This window comes from Strongylocentrotus purpuratus, unplaced genomic scaffold (genome assembly GCF_000002235.5).
Source record: "Strongylocentrotus purpuratus isolate Spur 01 unplaced genomic scaffold, Spur_5.0 spur5_scaffold_6, whole genome shotgun sequence".
Classification (NCBI taxonomy): Eukaryota; Metazoa; Echinodermata; class Echinoidea; order Camarodonta; family Strongylocentrotidae; genus Strongylocentrotus; species Strongylocentrotus purpuratus.
Genome location: NW_022145612.1, coordinates 24,214,367 through 24,220,366, shown reverse-complemented (window position 1 = coordinate 24,220,366; position 6,000 = coordinate 24,214,367).

Sequence of the window (6,000 nt, the reverse complement as noted above, 5' to 3'; positions counted from 1 at the left end):
ATGTCGTTCTCTGTCTGAATTCTGATAATAAAACTTTTCAATAAATAAATGACAAATGTTATGGATAATTGTAATGAAACTAATGATTATTAACGTTATGGTAGATTTAACCATGTAATTGATGAAATTTCATATGATATGAAGAATATTTGGTAAAGGTAGGTCGTTTGAGAAGGAGAGAGCAAAGGGGCGGGGTTTTGAACTAGGAGCTAGAAAGGGGGTTGGGGAGGGGGAAGAGGAGACAGTCTTTGAAAGTGTGAGAGTAGTAGCGAGAGTAAGAGAGAGGCAGAGAGAGAGAGAGAGAGAGACAGAGAGAGAGAGAGACAGAGAGACAGAGAGAGACAGAGAGAGACAGAGAGAGAGAGAAAGACAGAGAGAGAGAGTTAGAAAGAGAGAGAGAGAGAGAGAGACAGGAAGAGACAGAGAGAGAGAGAGAGAGAGAAAAGAAAGGGGGAGACGTGGAGGAAAGAAGGGAGCGAGGGCCAATTATCCCTATAATATCATGTCCAGGGGGGGGGGGGGCTTTGGGGGACTGGAGCCCCCGCAACAACAACTTTTTTTTATAGAAAGATGCATGCTCCTAATACAGGGGCGGAGCTATGGGGGGGGGGGGGTTAGGTTTTTGTTTTAAATGTCGGGGGCAAAATAATTTTTTTTTTGTAGTGCTTCCCCCCCCCCCCCCCACGAAATATTGGTGGGTACTTTTTTTCAAATTGCGGGGGGGGGGGTCAAAATGAAGAAGAAAAAAAAATTAGTGCTCACTACAAAATTGCAAAAATGGGGCATTTGGTCATTTAAAATTAATGTTGATGAGCATTGTAGGTATTATCTCGTCCAAACAAGCACGATCTTGGGTTGAAAAGAGAGGCGTCATGCATGACCATGCTTGTCAAACCATGCGGCCCTGAGACGTGACGTCTAGAGCTCAATCCCCCTCATTGTTTCTCGTTCTTTGCTATCATTGTTGAACAAGAATGTTTAACATATGCACTTGTTTATTAGCATTTGAATGGCTACTTGCTCCATTTCTGCGATTCTCTTAATCAAAACTCTTGATTGATGTTGGTAGAATATTATTTTTTCTTTAATTTTATATATATTTCATCATATTTTATTGATAGTTTATATGAAAATTTTGAACAATAAGAGTGTCCATTTGCGTTTTTTGCTGAGTGTACATGTATTATTATTTTCATCGCATGTAATGGCCGCCCATTCTATCTCAACCTGTCCCTATTCTATCTCACTTTCACACCCGCATATCCTTAATAACAGCCTGCACTCTCAACTGAGTTGTGGCGTAGGGAAGGTCCGGTGATTGAAGGGGCTTAGGTGCCCGGGGGGGGGGATACTCATATATTAAGATATACGGGGGTGAGCCGCTGTAATGGGTCGCTTTTTCACACGAAAATCCTAAACATGGGTCCATGGGTGTCGATCCCGGGGGGGTGGGGGATATCCCCCCAATATATCAGGTGGGGGGATGGCCTGTACAATCATCCCCCCCCCAAATAATTCACCATAAAAAAAAAATAAAGAGAAAAATTAATGATGAGAGTAGTTAATGGTTATTACTCGCAAGATGACCATAAATATACACATTTTCATAATACATACATAATATACGAAGTAAATGAGACAACCCAACCGTATATGATACAAGAATAAATTGAATTCTCGCTCATACGGCTTCATCAGGAATTGATGAATTTATTCAATTTGTTCAATCAACAGCATCATAGAAATGCAGTGCGCCAAATGCAAAGCCGCCGCGTTAAAAAGCAACGAGCTAAATGTTAAGCGCGAAGCGCAAAAGAAGCAATGTGCAATGCACATCAGATAATGTAATGAAGTGTGAAAGCTTCCGCGCTTCGAGCAGGAATGGGCGAAAATGAATTCAGATAAGGATTAAGAGTAATAATTAAATGAAACGTCAAAGATTCAGCGCTTTGTGCGGGCGGCCGGGGGGGGGGTCGCACTCAGACAAGGACACGATACAACGAATTGTCTTCTTTCTCTAATAATTTAATGAAACTTGAAAGCTTCCGCGCTTTGCGCGGGGTGGGCGAAAATGAATTCAGACAAGGATTAAGAGTAATAATTATTTGAAACGTCAAAGCTTCCCCGCTTCGCGCGGGAGGGGGGGGGGACTGAATTCAGACAAGGAATAAGAGTCGAGAATGGTACATCGAGTCGTCTTCTTTCTTTAATAATCTAATGAAACGTGAGAGCTTCCGCGCTACGCGCCGAGGAAGGGGAACTTGATTCAAACATTCAAACAAAGTATTGTGTTTCGCACGCTTTGCGTGCTCACTACCGCCCCCCCCCCCCCCCCCTAAAATGAAATCCCGATGAAATCCTGGCTACGCGTTTGGGGAGGGGATGCACACGCTTCTACCTCTTGATTGCTTTGATCCATTGCCGAAAATATTTTGGCACCTATCATCCCCCCAACCACGGGAATAAATCGACACCCTTGCATGGGTCTCATATCCCTAAACATGGGTCCGTTTAAAAACAAAACTAAACACCCGAAAATTGTGAAAAATGGGCCTTTATTTCGAGAAAAATCCCCCAAAATGGCCTTTAAAAATGGCAAGGGTTTTCAATTCTTGAGCGGCACACCTCCGTCCAAACCAAATCTGAGAACCCCCCCCCCCCCCCCCGGCTCAGGTTTCATGGGGGTATCGTGAAAATGGATGAAATGCAGAGAACAAGACCGAGAGTGAGGGGAAAGTGTGGTAAAGGGAATCATTCTTAGTTTGCTTTAATGTTGCCTTTCCTCTTTCCATCACTCCCTCGCCCCTCTTCGTTCTCTCCCCGTTTCCTCTTCTCATCCCTTATCGCCATTTGAGGGGATCTTCCTGTGCCCTCACTCCTTTATAATTATGCTACTGCTACTTGGCAGGGTGCATGCTATCTACTGAAGATAACATTCCCGCGGCAACCACTCTATAATGAACTATTAATTTCATTCTTAGGCCTGCGTTATAATGTACTCCATCCCCAAAATACAATATACAGTGTCAATTGTTGAGCCTAAAAATGTCCTGTATTGGGAGGTGGAGAACCCCCCCCCCCCTCCCCTAACGGACCGCTTCGAAATTGCAACAGAAAGATGATCTCAGACTATATGGGCTTAATCTCCCCTGGTCGATTTTGTTTAAAGCAAGTTAATTAATTTCAAGGTTTAAACAAAATAGTCATGGGTTGTGTAATTGGTTTGCAATCAAAGTGCAGCAGAATGATGAATGAAAGGTTAAACAAATTATCTCGTTTTTTTAAACTGGATTTAGTGATGCTTCAAAGGTCCACTCCCTTGAAGGTTTACTCTATCTGCCCCCATCCTTCCAAACCTCATAATGCAATACCTTGATACACAGCAGAGAAAAGACGTGCATAATGACTGTAGTCGTGAGTCCTCTCCAGATCCCCCCAACAAAAATGTGGAAACAAAATTCTTTTTTTCCTTGTCAGATATTAATTTTGTATTACAACTTCATCTCTAAAATGATTTATAATCAAGAATTCCTTTTGGGGGGCGACGGCCGGGGCTTAGACCTCAAACCCTCTAGATCCGCTACTGCTCCTGATAATCTCAAGTCATAGCAGTACGCTTTTAATAAATACACGTATTTTCAAGTATACTTAGTTTTGTCCATTCATTCTTTTGACTACATTGTATGTTTCTCCATCACGTTTGATCATTTTCCAGGAACGAATAATCAATGTAATTATGCTTTCGGAAGGCTGCGGCAAAGTTTTTCAATTTGTATCCTTGAAATAATACTAAAACGAATTTAATCCATAAGCATGTTGTTGTTGTTGTTGTAAGGCTAAAACAACAACACCAACAACATGCTTATGTATAAATGTACAATAAATATTAATGTACACTTTAAATTCTGGACATTGTGCAACCTATCGGTCCATCCAGCCCAAGAAATATTCTTCAAATTAGAGTGAAGAAAGCTTCGAACGAGTATGCCTTCATTGGGACATGAATCAATCTTTAGGTGTCCTTTCCTATTATCCATCCATTCATTCTCTTCTACATCAACTATGTAGATCTATCTCTGACATGTTTGTTCAATTTTAGGGGCAATCGATATGATCCCATCTTCTTGAAGCGAACTCCCCGTTACCCCCATTTATTTAATCCACGTGTTTTAAAGTAGAATACTACGTTATTTTGATCTATTTAATCATTGGCATTGTGCAAACTGTCGGTCCATCCTTTAATACGAGAAATATTTTTAGTTAAAATGAGAAAAGTGAAACAATGAGTAAAAGTATAAAGATCTAAGTCATAGCAATACGTCTTTACATTTCGGTCTTGCTTTAAGTGCCTTTTCTATAGCCCATTCAATATATTATGCATCGAGGTATCTATGATAATTGTTTGTTGTTTATTTAAGGAGGGGGTAATCAATAATGTTTCCGCCCTCTTGCAATAAACTGTTTTCTTTCCTATTTTTAATTTGTGTGAAATAGAATATACAAAATGGGGACGACTGGGGGTGGTATACCTCTCACCCGGTTTCTCACCCACTTCGGCTCCTAATTATAACCTCTTGGGTTGGTTTAACCCTCTGGAATGGCACACACTATGACATGCTGAACTGATCAATATGAAAAACCAACATGGGCTCGTTTTAACAAGCAACGATCTTTTTGTGTGCACGCGCCACCATAAGGGTATCGATTTAACGAGCATGACTGTCTGTTGAAAATAAACGTTCGTTTCCCTCAACGCTTTAGCCTCCCTATATATTAACGAAGAGGGATCGAAAGTATCACTCATTCTGTTACGTCTTCTTTTCTTTGGCTCAGTGGATGCATATCGCACCATGAATAGGATTTATCGATGCCAAACCCCCGAGTCACCGAGACACAAGTACCTACAAGAGCAATTACCTAATAATGATGTTGGCCTTTATGATCTCGGTTCTCGTGCTTTACACGGCGGTGTTTAAAAACAAACAAGTACACTTTAAAATTGACAGAGGCCTTCGTGTTTCTCTTTAGCTACTAATGGAGCCAACTGCCAAGCATCGGATCTGTCTCCAACGTCTCCGGAGTGAAAGTATGCGTCATAAGTCATTATGTAAGACTGAATTCGACGATTTAGTACACAATTATGCATGTGGTCATGATATTGTATCTTGTTTGTAATATAATTACCTCTTCATTGCAATATTTTGAAAGGACAGGTTAATTGTGCTTATGTGAATGAGAGGTGACAAAAAACTGCAGCGGAAGAGCGCCATGAACGTGACTGTCATATTTTGCAGAGTGGAGGATGCACAAAACCACCTGCCTATTTGTAGAGGTTCGTAACAAACAAGTTGTCGTGGGATCCATGGACAGTGGGCATGCATGTTGGTTGACATTGCTTAGCTGAGTAAGATGACATCAATGACTTTTTACATTGTTTATTGGTATCAAAAGCGATGGTGAATCCCAGCAACATGATGGCAAAGGCTACAAAGAGAGGTAAGGTGTCGGGAAAGTCAAGAGATGTCCATCGGGGGAACATCAGTGCATACCAAAGTGAATTAGACTCTATCATAAAGGACCTGAAAGACAGCAACGACTCCAAATCTGATGCGAATTTAATCAGGTCCCGAGCTGGCAGTGAAGCCTCTGTAAAGCAAAGAAATGTTGCCACAAAATCTCCTAGCGATGCAAAGCACAGGAGACAGATAAACGGCAGTCAAACCACAAAGCCGAAAACGACTCTAAACCATGTACAATTAGAAAAGCTAGAGTCTACTGCCTTTGCGGCACTTCAGGTCATTCAAAACACAGTGGTGTCTATCGAAAAGCTACAGGTGGAGGACAGTCATGACGAATTAGAAGAAAATAGATTTGTCGACGAGACAAGACAAGACAATAACAATTTGAAAGAGAGGAGACAAAAAGGGACACCTTATCAACAACATCATGTCTACAGAAGTATAGACTCAAAACTCAGGAACCTTGTTGACCATAGAGGTA